This window comes from Camellia sinensis, chromosome 2, assembly GCF_055761805.1.
Source record: "Camellia sinensis isolate YWXY chromosome 2, ASM5576180v1, whole genome shotgun sequence".
In the NCBI taxonomy this organism is placed as follows: Eukaryota; Viridiplantae; Streptophyta; class Magnoliopsida; order Ericales; family Theaceae; genus Camellia; species Camellia sinensis.
In genome coordinates, this window is record NC_138962.1 from 207,644,322 (window position 1) to 207,658,582 (window position 14,261).

A 14,261-nucleotide genomic window follows, 5' to 3' on the forward strand; every position below is an offset into this window, starting at 1 on the left:
ATGAGGTTCAGGACGAAAACCCCTGGTATTATGACACTTGGAATTTCTTGGAAAGGGAAGTATATCTGCCAGGGGTAAATGCCAAGGATAAAAGGGTAATTAGAAGAATGGCCGTTCGGTTCATCATCTGTGGGGGTAAGCTGTATAAGAGAGGCCATCTGGGAATGCACAAGCTGTGTGTAGAAGCTGAAGAATCAAAGCGCCTGATGGAGGCCATCCATGGAGGAGAATGCGGTGCACACATGAATGGGGTAATGCTGGCACGGAAGATCCTCAGGCAGGGTTACTACTGGTCTACCATGGAGGAGGATTGTATTAGTTTCGTTCGGCGATGCCACAAGTGTCAGATCCATGCAAACCGTATGAACATCCTGCCGTCGAAGCTGTACAACATGACTTCGCCATGGCCATTTTCAGTTTGGGGAATCGATGTGATTGGAGCTGTCACCCCGAAGGGGTCAAATGGGCATGAGTTCATCCTGGTTGCGATAGATTATTTCACGAAGTGGGTCGAGGCCCAATCATATGCGGTGTTGAAGGCGTCACACGTCGCAAAGTTTATCAGAAACAACATCATCTGTCGCTACGGGGTCCCAAACGAGGTCATCTCAGATAATGGTTCCCACTTCAAGAAAGAAGTGATAGACTTGTTGGAAAAATACAACGTGGCTTGTCACAAGTCATCTACATACCGGCCGCAGACCAACGGAGCGGTCGAGGCCGCCAACAAGAATATCAAACACATACTGCAAAAGATGGTGGAAACCTACCGGGATTGGCCAGATAAGCTGCCATTTGCTCTGTGGGGCTACAGGACTTCAATCAGAACATCTACAGGAGCGACTCCGTATTCATTGGTTTATGGGATGGAGGCCGTTCTACCTATTGAGATTGAGGTTCCGTCGTTACGAGTGTTGGCTGAGTGTCAAATAGCCGAAGCAGATTGGCAGCAGAGCAAATTTGAGGAACTCATGCTTTTTGATGAAAGAAGACTGAAAGCACTGTACCATGTTCAAGGCTATCAGCGCAGAATTGCCCGGGCTTTCAACAAGAAAGTTAAGTCCAGGAATCTAAAGGAAGGAGATTTGGTACTCAAGGACAACCGAGCTCCCATCCACGACCCAAGGGGCAAGTTCAAACCCAATTGGACTGGTCCCTACATCATCAAAGCTATCTGGTCAGGTGGAGCTGTGGTTCTGATGGATCTAGATGGCTTGGAGTTCTCACAACCGATCAATATGGACAAGTTGAAGAAATATTACCCTTGAGAGGCTCGCTAGGCCGAAAACCCGAAAGGGCGACCTAGGCAAAAGTTAGAGCACAAAAAATTGGAAAATATAAAAACTGAGCTCGTAAGGTTGAAAACCCGCAAAGGGCGACCTTAGCAAAAGTTAGAGCGTAAAAGGAGAGTGAAAATACTCGAGTGAACCTAAGCCTGAACTACGTAAGGCTTGATTCCCATCTTTGGGATACGTAGACAACTTCACCTTGAAGTTCAGCCATAAACTTTTCCTCGAGCAACTTTGTCCATTTTGACCATCTCAGTCATCTTTATCCATCAGCATTTATCGCGACCTCCGGTACAGTGCTATTCAGACTAGGGGCAACTTTCCGTTGCCATGCAGTGCCGCGGTACTCTTTAAACTAGGGGCAACTTTCCGTTGCTATGACGGTGGAACGCTATTCAGACTAGGGGCAACTTTCCGTTGTCATGCTGTGCCGCGGTACTCTTCAAACTAGGGGCAGCTTTCCAGTTGCAGGGATCTGGGGTTGTGCATCTCAGTGACAGATCTTAGGCGTGTCCGGTTCTGATCCATATCGAAAATGGTTTTGAAAAGTTTTGGTAAAAGTTGACTTTGTTCAAATTAATCTCTTTACAACTAAGACCATTTTTGGACCAAAGCGGAAAATTTTCAGTACCACAACCTTCAATTTCATTGATTTCAAAATAGAGTTCTCCTGCTCTTGCATACAATCGAAGCTGCTTTTTATTACATTCATAAAGAAATCTTGAAAGTACTAGTAAAGTAATAAATCTGGGGCATAGTCGGGTCAAGTATCCCTGCGCCCCCTCCCAGAGCTGGTCGAAGCCTCTGATGCCAAGCTAGGCCCAACCTGTGCCTCCTCGTTAAGCCAATCCAAGCACTCGTCAGACGAAGTACAACTGAAAGATAGAGCAGGGGCCAGGAGCTCTCTAGTCCTCCATGCTGTGGCATATCGGGCAAGCTGTGCACCTCGGACCGGGAAAGCAGTCGGGTACTCAATCCCCTCTAGTGGGCAAATCTGATCATGACCGAACTGGCGCAGGAACCGGAACGGGAAGTAGAATACACAATGGGTCAGACCAACCAACTGGATCCCGATCAGCCGGGACATGCTATAGCTCATTGCCGGGAGATTGAGCCAAGGACAACGCCAAGCAATGCAATCTGCGAACAAATTGCACATCCAGTCAAACCACCACCTTTCATCAAGGGCATTGACTAGGTGCTGTCGAAAGAAATAGCCTCTAGCTGAGTAGGCTGGGCAAGAGTCCACGACCTGTAATTTGTCCATTAACCATACCTGGGGAGGGATGAAAAATGAGAGAATAAAGAAAAGAGAGATGTGCGATGAGAGAAAAGTAAGACAAGGGTTTTGTGAGAAAAATCGAGCCTGAGGGCCGAGTGATGTGAGCAAATACATATGTAAGATTGGGAGGGAAACATTACCTACAGCAGCAGTGGACTCTCGGCAAATCTAGTCGTTTCCTGGCGATGAAAAGCATCCAAGCCCATTAGAATCTCGGCCAGGGTCATGGCGATGCAACTCTTCCCTTCCCTCAAGCCTTGGGTAACTTCGACCAGGCGAACGCTAGCTCCGCCGAAACCCGAGGAAAGCAGAAAGTGAGACAACAAGCACAAGCAAAGGGCGTGTTGCCGAAAACCTTGCCAATAATGGTTGCTGCAGTCACCGGCGTCAGAAAAGCGATGGATCAAACCAAGGATATCTAGTTCCCCATTACAGGTCAGAGATTGAGCATCATGAGCAGTGAGTCTGCACATCTGCCCCAAGGCCTGGGCATGACCAAAGCGAAACTGAGGCAAGATCTCTTCTTGGCTTTCAGATTCCATCAAAACTTGAAAATCTTCAAGAGTCGGACATACCTCTTGCCCGCCAAAGCTGAAGACATGCGTCACCGGGTTCCAAAACCTCGCCGCGTCATGGAGGAAAATAAGGTGCAATGGAGTGCGACTCAGCGTGAACAGTGCATTCAAGCCGAAACCCCGGAAGTTCAGCTTTTCGGAGCCATCTAAAGAAGCGATCCAAGCCGTGAGGTTTTCAACAAGAAACGCTTCCATTCCTGATGCAAAACTGAGGTGATTTGAATGAACCATGCAGCTGGGGCTTTTAAAGAGGGAAAAAAACACTATTCAGGGGGACACGTGTCAAAAACTGGGTGGTTGCAGGAATAAGTGGCCGGCCGGCCACCTTTTCTGGCTGGCCGGCCATTTGCTTTTTGAAAATCAGCCGGCCACCTCTCCCTCTCCATAAAACTGGCCGGCCGGCTCCCAAAGGTGGCCGGCCATGCTGCAGTGTATCTCCTTGGCCCTGTTTTACCCTCCGAGGGAAAGTTTCGAGCATTTCCATGTAACGGGAGAGTCAAAGGCCTTCATTTCCCTCTGTTTCGGATGCGTTCCGTTACCCAGATCGTCCGGAGTACACTTTGTGTTGTTGAGTTTTGTTTATCGAGTTGTTGTTTTGATTATCGAGTTGTCGTTTTGCTTATCGAGCTGTCGTGTTTCGTGTTTTGAGTCATTGCTCTCTGTTTAAGCAATCTTTATTTAAGTCTTGTTTATTTGCGTTGTCAACGCTATTGTATTTCATTTATCGAGTTGTAAACTTGCTAAGATTTTGTTATATCTTGGAAAGTTAGGTTGTTGCGTCGGTTCACTACCTGACTGGGCAAAATGCGCAATACACGTTTCCATTCAATCTCATTTTGGTGCAAAATGATGCGATATGATGCTAAGTGTTTGAAATGCAATACTTTTTTCAAAAGCCGTTTCATCCCATCATGCCTCGTTTGTTACAACATTTTACAGACTAAGGCAAAAGTTTTACAGAAAATAAACTGCCTGATAATGTACAAATGTGCTATAACTACTAGCAAAAAGATAAATAAAACAGGGGACAGCCGCATCTGTGCTCTCAAGAGCAGTAATAAGAGGCCCTCTTCGTCCTCTTCTGCGGAATGGACTCTCCGCCACCATCGCCATCGCCATCATCATCCGAGTCGGAGCTGTCATCCTCAGGATCCCCCTCAGCCTCGTCTCCACTCCCGGAACCAAGACCAGAGTCCCCCTCCTCAGCAGATGTCTCTGACTGACGGTCTGTAGCCTCCTCCTCCTCCTCCTCCTCCTCCTCATCATCAGGCTCCACCTCTATAACATGAGCCCTGCGTCTGCGGACCGACCCTCCTCGAGCCCCCTGAAAAGGCCTAGATGGCCCAGCCCCTCGAAAAGGCCTGGAAGGCCCAGCTCCCTGAGAAGTCCTGGATGGCCCAGCTCCGTGAAAGGGCCCAGATGGTCCAGCTCCCCGAGAAGGCCCAGGTGGCCTGGCCGGCGGCTGAGCATACACCGGAGGCATCTGAAAATAAGGAGTTCAATTCAAATACATCAGTCCAAATATGTATATCAGATGCAGATACAAGCAAAAACTACATGAAGTGGGTGCATGTAAATACAGTGTACAAGTGGGGTGTGTGTCAGATGTGCTCTACACAGGTAGCCTATCAATGCAGTAGAAGTCAGCATGTCATCAGAAGTATGATAAATGCCAGAAAACTAAAGGGTACCTGGAAGCCCATGATAGACATCTGTGCCTCCCTCCGCAGAACCATCCCCTCAAGCAAGGCCACCAATCCGACCACCTTCTCCACGTACTCTCGGGGTGGCTGCAAATACGAACTCATAATCATCAGTGAATAAAGAGATGTCTAAATGTTTGAATGATAGATGAAAAAAGCAGTAGAACATACCAGTGGTGAGTCGGGATCAATGGCGTACCGATCACCGGGCATCGGAGGCTCTAGCGGGATCGGGGTCGGAGAAGTAATCCCATACTGCCACCCCATCAGCTCAGTCGGCATATCTGGCCATCCAGGATGAGGATAAGTCGGAGGAATCGGAGGAATCGGAGGAACTGATCTACCCCCACCTCTCGATGTACCAGCCCTGCTAGTGGAAGGGGCATCTGCAGCCCGAGCTCGGGCCTGGCTCGAGGATGGCGTACCAGCAGACCTCGTCATCGGGGTGCGAACTCCCGTCAATGGAGGCATCAAATATGTATGACGGTAAGTGGCGTAGTCCCCCTCATCGAGATGTAGCAAAGCATCACTACCCAGCATAGCACCGACTACCTCCTGGGGTGCTGCGGGAGGATCCTGAGAATCGTACCCCCATACCTAACGCAGAAAGCGTTCCCCCAGAAACCATGCCTTACCAACCGGTCCTTCGAGCAGGACCCTGTACTGGGAGGTGCCCGATCCTCTGCCATACTGAAATCGGGGACCACCACCCAAGGGCGCCCAGGGCTGCCATGTGATCTGCGGATAACAAATGCATAAGTCAATCAGAAATCAGGAATATGCGGGGCAAATCAAAGATGAAAATGGAAGGGACCGAGAGTTTTGAAATACCTCCGACGGTTGCACGGTGTCAAAATACTGCCGTAAATAAAGGAGAGAGTCTCGGGGTCTCGGCCGGTGCGGGCCCTCAAACACCAGTGAATATGGAGTCATGAGGGGCCCTGCCACCTCCAACTCTGGGGCAAACGTCGGAAAATACACGTAGACCCATAACTGAGAAAAGTAGTGCAGAATGTAAGTACAAAGTGCTGAGGGCAAAATACAGACTGTAAAGTGCACTATGTGTGCAATGTACAAGTAATGAGGAGCAGAAATGTAAATCAAGAGGACAGAAAGTACCTCCCAAGCTCTCCAGTAACTGCCGAGTAAATCTCCCTGCCCGCGGGAGGTCGCGCTCATGTAGCAGTAAAGGGTAGCCAGGCCGGCGCCACCCCAGTCGTATCGACTGACCTGTGATAGGTCAACCAGAGCGCTCAACAGATATAGCCCAACCGTGTTCCCTCTATCGGCAAACAGAGTAGTCCCGAAAAGGAACATAAGGAAACCACGGGCATACTGCTCTGTCTCCTCAGGAGTCTCGGGCTCCATCTCCGCCCGCCGGAAGTGAGAAGAGAACCATGTGTATCGGACTCTCCCAGAAGCTCTGTCAACAGGCAGGCGAGCCCCCAGTAGATATATCCAGGCGGCCTCCCACTCGCCCATGTCCTCGTCATAGGGAATGGACCAACCTCCTATGTCCAGGCCGGTCAACACAGCAAAATCCAGAGGGGTCATAGTCATGTCCCCAGTGGCAGAGAAATGAAAGGAGTTGGTGGTGTCCCACCATCTCTCCACCAATGCCGCCATCAGTGTCCTCCTGGCAGGACAACGTGATAACCCAATGCAGAAGACCCCGAACCCTGCCAGGTCTACTAAATCCCGGACAGCCTTCGGGGGCTCAACGTACCAATCCCTCGCGGCGGTGGAGCCATATCCCTGTACACCGCGAGAACCAACCTGCATTCAGAATGAATACATGTGTCAGTATGAAATGAACGAGCTGTGTGCCAATGAAATGAACGAGCTGTGTGCCAATGAAATGAATGAGCTGTGTGCCAATGAAATGAATGAGCTGTGTGCCAGTGAAATGAGTGAGCTGTGTGTTCAAAGTGTGATGTTTAAGCTGTGTGCAAATGAAAAATGTGGGCTGCGTGTTCACCTAAAATTTGGGCTGCGTGTTCAGATTTCAGAAAATTCAATCAAATGTGGGTTGCATGTTCACCTAAAAAGTGGGCTGCGTGTTCACCTAAAATTTGGGTTGCGTGTTCAGATTTCAGAAAATTAAAGTTTGGGCTGTGTGTTCAACTTTCAATCAAAAGTGGGCTGCGTGTTCACCTAAAATTTGGGCTGCGTGTTCAGATTTCAGAAAATTAAAGTTTGGGCTGCGTGTTCAACTTTCAATCAAATGTGGGCTGCGTGTTCACCTAAAATTTGGGCTGCGTGTTCAGATTTCAGAAAATTAAAGTTTGGGCTGCGTGTTCAACTTTCAATCAATGTGGGCTGCGTGTTCACCTAAAATTTGGGCTGCGTGTTCAGATTTCAGAAAATTAAAGTTTGGGCTGCGTGTTCAACTTTCAATCAATGTGGGCTGCGTGTTCACCTAAAATTTGGGCTGCGTGTTCAGATTTCAGAAAATTAAAGTTTGGGCTGCGTGTTCAACTTTCAATCAAATGTGGGCTGCGTGTTCACCTAAAATTTGGGCTGCGTGTTCAGATTTCAGAAAATTAAAATTTGGGCTGCGTGTTCAACTTTCAATCAATGTGGGCTGCGTGTTCACCTAAAATTTGGGCTGCGTGTTCAGATTTCAGAAAATTAAAGTTTGGGCTGCGTGTTCAACTTTCAATCAATGTGGGCTGCGTGTTCACCTAAAATTTGGGCTGCGTGTTCAGATTTCAGAAAATTAGAGTTTGGGCTGCGTGTTCAACTTTCAATCAAATGTGGGCTGCGTGTTCACCTAAAATTTGGGCTGCGTGTTCAAATTTCAGAAAATTAAAGTTTGGGCTGCGTGTTCAACTTTCAATCAAATGTGGGCTGCGTGTTCAGATTTCAGAAAATTAAAGTTTGGGCTGCGTGTTCAACTTTCAATCAATGTGGGCTGCGTGTTCACCTAAAATTTGGGCTGCGTGTTCAGATTTCAGAAAATTAAAGTTTGGGCTGCGTGTTCAACTTTCAATCAAGTGTGGGCTGCGTGTTCACAATTAAATTTGGGCTGCGTGTTCAGATTTTAGAAAATTAGAGTTTGGGCTGCGTGTTCTACTCTCGATCAATGTGGGCTGCGTGTTCACAATCAAATTTGGGCTGCGTGTTCAAATTTTAGAAAATCAGAGTTTGGGCTGCGTGTTCTACTCTCGATCAGTGTGGGCTGCGTGTTCACAATCAAATTTGGGCTGTGTGTTCAGATTTCAGAAAGTCGGAGTTTGGGCTGCGTGTTCTACTCCTAGTCAGTGTGTGCTGTGTGTTCACCTTCAATTTCGGGCTGTGTGTTCGATAAATCAGTGTTTGAGCCGTGTGTTCACTTCTTAACTAATGTGTACCGTGCGTTCGCAATCAATTAATGAGCCGTGTGTTCAGAAATTCAAGTGCTTAAGCTACATATTCAGGATGCAAGCAAAGTACTATGTCATAAGCTAAACTGTGTGTTCAAACATGGCAAAAGCACGAAATGCACGAAAAATGCAGCGAATGAAGTAAATACCTCTCGTGCCTCGTGGGGGAGGTGATGCTCTGGCTCTCGCAGGAGTAGATCCCTAGGTGCTCGCTCATCAAAATCAGTGAAATGACGAAAAACGGCACGGGGAAGGACATGTGCTGGCGGAGCGTACCTCCCGAGAATAAAAGGGCGGACCCTCAGGGGCAAGGTCATGACATCAAAATCGTCCCCGGCACCCGGAGAGCCTCCACCATGAGGAGAATTACCCGCCATTTTCAGAAAATCTGCAAAAGGAGCGAAAATGAGCCAAAATTAGAAAAAGTCAACAAAAGTCAACTCTCGGGAAATAAAAAAGTCAACAAAAGTCAACTCCCGAGAAAATCTTCCAAATATTGAGACAAACTCACCTCAAGTGGCGAAAATGAGAAAAGAAGCCCCGAAACCAAAATTTAATCAGTTCAAAGTGCTTGAAACTGAATATTTTCGTGAAAACAACTTGCGTGGGACGTTGGAAAACGCGTATGGAGCTCGGATCTGGAGGACAAAATGGTGTAGGAAGCAAGAGAAGAAGATCTCGTGGCTGCATTTATAGGCTCAAAGTGTTTGGGTGAGAGAGCATGAAGAAAAGGAGGTGAAAAGACCAAATTGCCCTCGGATTTGGGCAGGTGGCCAGCCGGCCACCTTTTCTGGCTGGCCGGCCATTCTCTTTTTCGAAAACTAGCCGGCCACCTCCCCCCTCCATAAAACTAGCCGGCCATGTCCCCCACATGCTCACCTAGCTCTCTGCAAATTTTGAGGAAGATTGGAGTTCCCGGGACCTGAAAAAGTTCAAAGAAAGTGCACTTTCTGTTGTCAAAATGATCCGCCGGGACTTCAGCTTCAAGTTCTGACATGTGTCTCATCATTATTCATCGAAATCAAAGTGTATCCTTTTTGAATATGTTGTAGCCTTTTTAGGAAGTGGATCGGAGGCCGTGATCGAGTTGCCTTCGCCGAAACACGCGCTTCCTTGCTCGTTATTTCGTAACAAACGGGCACCTTGATTTATGCTCGTTTTGCATTATCATGCACATAACTTGCATTCTCATGAGTATACTTGCATTATTATGCACATTTCTTGATATTGCCATACCTCTGTGTTTGAGCATGCGTTGCCACGCACGTTCCTTTCTCGCATCGCGATGCATTCACTCGCCGGCACTGCGTGTGTCAAACTTTCGGAATCACATTGAATATATGTTGGTAGCATATTGTGCTTGTTGAATTTCTCTCTTTTGCAGGCACGATATTGTATGTACGGTTCATTTGAGGCTGGTGCGACCAGACGAATCGCGCAGGTATCGTATCTTCTCCGTGTGAGACGTGGCGAGGATTGAACAATTCTCCGCATTCTTAACTGCATGAAATGTAGTTGTTGCTTTGCATTCTTGCTTAAAACTGTTGCATCTATTTGCGAATACTTGCTTCATTACAGCTTGCTGCATTTGCATGATCATTGAGTTACTTCCGGCTCTGTGCATATCGCTTTGCATTTTTCCCCCTTTGCCTGTGGGCATGCTTGCGGGCATATCTCTGTTTATCTTGTACGTTTGTCTAAGTCTTCGGGCTTGTCAAAAATGGGTCGTCTCTGGGCTTTGACATTCACTCCCGTCACTTATAACTTCCGAGTTCTGTCAAAGAGGGGCAACTGTAGACACCCCATTTTTGACCGACCTTAAGACTCAGACATCACCGATTGAGCGCTCGGTGACGTTGCATATCGTGCTCGTTCAGAAGTCTCAGAGTCGCGGCCGTGAGCCCTGCCTCCGGACTTCCGAACCCTCTTCTGTGCCTTGCCTCGGTTTGCGAACCAGACTCAATTTTCTCTGTTTCTTTTCCTGAGGGGAGGGAGAGGTCCCGTAGACCGTCTCTCAGTGGCCGCGGGCTACATTTTGTGGCCGTAGGCCATTTTGCCCATTTCGGAGCCCGGTTTCCCGTTTTTCGGGACCGTTGGTCGTGTGCCTCGGTTCGGGACCGCCTAACCATCTCCGTTTACCCTGGTCTTTGGCATACTTCTTATTTGCTCCCTTTTGAGGGACACTGAGGTCTGAGAGACCCACTTCGTGGTCGAATACCACTTTCGGTGCTCAACAGGCAGTTTTTGGGGCCCCGAACTGCGTGTTTTGGCCCCAAGCATTCGTTTTGCATCGGTTTTCGTTCATTTTTGGCAGGTACCTCTGTTTCATCACCAGGAAGGCCGTAGAAGGGTAGGAGGCCAGCAATTGTTTCAGCAACCAGTTATATTCCTCCGGCGCCCTCCGACGCCCGTTTTTTCTCACTTCCGAGCCAATGTTGAACAACCTTGAGCCATTTTCTTGAACTTTTAACCACATATTTGTGTTGTACACACATGGGAGGACACCAAAAGTTAGTGGCCGGCCAGTAATTCCATCTGACCCTTTTGACCCCCCTAGAAATGGCTTGTTCTCTCTCCTGTTTTATAGTTGCCAATTTTGAACCACAGGGTTGTGTTGTGGACACCTGGGAGGACAGCAATTTGTGGTGGCCGGCCACTAATTCACCTCGACCTTTTTGACCCCTAGCCGGCCGGCCATGGGAGGTAGCCGGCCGGCCACCTGCAGTTTTGAAAGTTGGCCGGCCATGATCCTCACAAAGTGCACTTTACAGCTGTATAACTTTTGTCCCCCAAAAATATCTTGATCCGGGGGACAGGTGTTGGGGAAAGGACTTGGTCCTTTTCCCCCACCCTTTCCCTCCATGCTCCCCCTCTCCTTGGTCCATATAACCAGCTGCCATCTCTTGTATTAAGGGTTAGAAAAAATTGCTTCAAGCATAGACATACATATCTCCCTCTATCTCTCTCTTTCAAGCAAAACATCCTAAGTTCTACCACCATTTCTTCATTACCACCAAGCACCACCATCACTACTCCATTTCCAGCAGCTTGAAGAGCTTTCCAGCAGCTAAGAGGCACCACTTCTCAAGCCAAGAAGCAACCAAAGACTTGTCTCCAAGGGTGAGTACCATTTCCCTCTTTTTGAGCTTATTTTTGCAACATTTCTTAGCCATATATGCTTACTGTTTTGAGCTCCGGCCCTAACTGAAAGTGGCCTTCTTTTGAGCTCTTTTTCACTTTTGCTTAAGGGCCTCTCACTGTTTGAGGCCCTCTTGATGCACTTTCTTCAATATCCTCCTTGAATGCCATTTTCTTGCATGATATTTTTAGCTTGTGTGTGATCTGTTTTGGAGCATGGTGTAAACTGTAGATAGGCTTATTTTGAGCCCCTCTTCAACATTTAAGAAGGGCTCATCACTGTTTGGGACCTCCATGTGCCACTTGTCATTATACCTCCCATTGGTCCCCATTTTTGCATGATTTGTTAGCCTATTGTGCTTCCATTTTTGGACATTTTTCAGAACTGAAAACAGTCTTATTTTTGCCTTCTCTTCATGTTTCATTGAGGGTCTTTCATGGTTTGAGGCATATTTTATATACTTTGTGTTATATCCCTCTTTTAATCCCCATTTTTGCATGATTTGTTGGCCTATTGTGCTTCCATTTTTGGACGATTTTCAGAACTGAAAACAGTCTTATTTTGGCCTCCTTTTCATATTTCATTAAGGGTATTTCACTGTTTGAGGCATCCTTTATATACTTTGTGTTATATCTCTCTTTTTTGGCCATATCTTGCATGATATTTTTGGCTTGTATGCATGCTGTTTTGGGTCCGGCCATCAACTGTAAAATGCATTATTATTGGTCCCTCACCAGTATTGTAGAAGAGTATTTTTCTGTTTGGGCTTTGCATCTATCACTTGCTCCTTTGTCCATCTTTTGGCTCATTTCTTGCATGAGAGTTTAGCCATATCTGTGCTGGTTTTTGTGGTTTGCCATAAACTGTAAAAGATCATGTTTTGGGCCCCTATTCAACTTTGTTGAAGGGCCCTAATCTGTTTGAGGCCAGCAGCTGTGAGTTGCTTCTTAATCTCATATTTAGGGCCATTTTTGCATGTTAGTTTTGCCCCATTTATGTTTGCTGTATGGCCATGCCTTGAACTGTAAAAGTGCTTATTTTGGGGCTTCCTTGCTTCTGTATTTTCATTCCATGTGCCAATTATGCATGCTTTGTATAGCTGTAAGCCATTTCATATGCCTAAATGTTGCATTTCGGTTTCATTCCGTGCATCGGGAGTCATTTCGCCTTGTTTCGGGGCTGTTTTGCCCCTCATTTTGCTACTGATTTTTGCATATTTGCATATCATATTCCATGTCTTTGCCATGTCTCATTAGAGTGGCATTTCGGTGCCTGAGGGTCGGTTCTCGGTTTGCGTGCACATGTGCACGCATTTCGAGTTGTCTTGTTTTCATTTGATGGCCTCCTATGTGAGAGTGGTTGAGGCTCTCTCATGTTGGTGTAAGCCCATTATTGCATTGCGTATGCCATTTCATCCATAGCATTGTGTAACCGGAATAAGAACACACAATGTTTTCAAAAATAGATATCATGGTTAGTAGAGGCCGGTCTCTGACCGGGCGAGCGGGGGTGCTCACGAAGTTACCTTCCCCAATCGTACCCAAGTTCCCGAGCCGAGGCAACTTTGGTGATGACGGACACGTGGCCTTTGGCACCGAGTCAGGGTTTTCTAAATTTCCCAAAATAAAATATTTAGGTGGCGACTCTGTATCTGGCGAAGCAGTCCATGTTTGGCACTTCTTTCAAAAATCTGTTTTCTCAAAACGATTTGCCGGATTTGGACTCTTTGGTTCAGACTTAGAACCGTGACAAATTTGGAGAGTCCTGAGCTGTAGTGACCCCAAATGAACGGGAACGGGAGCTTAACCCTCCCGGGAGCGTTCAGGGACGTCTACACCTTCATGCCACTGGACTTGTGGTGTATCATTCCACTCATTGTTTGATATTTAGAACTTGATAAGTCATTTTATGCTCAGTTTAAGGTGCTGAGTATTCAGACACATTAAAACTCCGATCTTACTTTTTATCACTTGACAAATACTAAATTGAAGGGTACATGATACTAGCTCGGTCTCATGACGTAATCGTTACATAAAATACTTTCTTCTCAAATTCTAAACAATTTTATACATTTTTTTTTCTAAATATGTAACATTGTTGTTGAGATTAAATGTATTCTTTCCATATAATGAAAAAGAAGATTAAAAAAAAAATAGTTTTCTAAATTTTTAATTTGTATTTTTGTATTTTTAATAATTTTTTTCAAATAATTTAATCAATTTTAGATTCACTTAATCTTAATATACTTAAAAAGTATTAAATTTGTAAAAAAAAAATTAAAGAAATTCATTGAATATAACAAAATACGAAACTGTACTGAATTTTTACCTTTTTTTTTAAAAAATATTTGGTGGGTTTAAAAAAATTACAAATATTATATTTTGTAAGTGTATTAGATTATCTAAAAATAAAAAATGTACATAAAATATTTATTAAAATAAAAAAAGAGATAACCAAACAATTTACTTAAAAAAACAATTGGTTGAATTTGTGTGACTTGATTTTTTTGGGGTAATAGTGCCTTGCTTTTTTTCTTACAACACAAAATGTCTTCATCTGATTAATTGACTTTTGAAGCTCATCACCGTTTATATTTCCTTTAGAAAAGAAAGTTGCATTTAATATGAAAATTATTGTGTTTGCTCAAAGTCATAGTAGTCTATAGGGAAATATATATATTTTTTAATATTATATATGAGAAAAATTCTAAATATACATAAAAATTCATACGAAAAACTCAATAAGAATGATATGATAATGTCATTATTGTAAATAAAATTATCTTTAATAATATTTTATTTTGAAGTGAAAGGTTCATAATGAGTCACATTATTATGTATGACAATTATGTATGAATTTTTTATTTGCTAATAAAAAATACATTTTATTCATAATTTCACTTCTCTTT